Raw genomic sequence first — 556 nt, 5'->3', positions numbered from 1 at the left:
TATCCACACAATTCTCCAAACCGGTTTGAAATTAAAACTCATAGTGCATTATGCTTTGCTCATAGAAAGCCTGTTGTTTTCATGCCCAAACTGACTCGGCTGCAGTCGGAAGACTTCCGGCTTTTGCCATCTTTTCCCCTAAAAGTGTTTTGGATCTTTTACCTTATAGAAGTTAACCTTTAATGTCGGAATTTCACTGTTTCTTTGAAAAACATTGATTTCAATGCATTCAGTCGAGAGTACAATCTTAACCATAAAATAAGGCTATTCTTTAAAAACTGGAAGATATTTCCATGTGTAAATGTTCTGAAAAATAAAGATAAACTTTCTATATTCTTAGGAATTATAATGCAAATGACAAGTGGCTTTGCCTACAATATTTTATTGCAAAATTGGTAACTTAGTAACTTTTGCTATATTACAACACAATGTTCCTATTACTCATGAAAAACATGCAAAAAGCACACTTCTTTTATTTGTTCTTGAAGACTGCGGATTAAAAATGAGAGAGTGACGAATGAGAGACGATCAGCAATCTGATGCAGAAAAGAAATGA

The 556-nt window shown here is 33.5% G+C and overlaps 1 protein-coding gene across 1 annotated transcript in view; it reads right to left on the bottom strand.

The window, feature by feature from the left end:
- Positions 1–556, bottom strand: part of LOC119581807 (AMP deaminase 2-like) — a gene marked incomplete in the record, with an annotated part of 169,661 nt that overhangs the window by 1,894 nt on the left and 167,211 nt on the right.

This window comes from Penaeus monodon, chromosome 15 (genome assembly GCF_015228065.2).
Source record: "Penaeus monodon isolate SGIC_2016 chromosome 15, NSTDA_Pmon_1, whole genome shotgun sequence".
In the NCBI taxonomy this organism is placed as follows: Eukaryota; Metazoa; Arthropoda; class Malacostraca; order Decapoda; family Penaeidae; genus Penaeus; species Penaeus monodon.
Note: the sequence above shows the minus strand (reverse complement) of the source record. Positions and strands in the feature narration are given on the sequence as shown.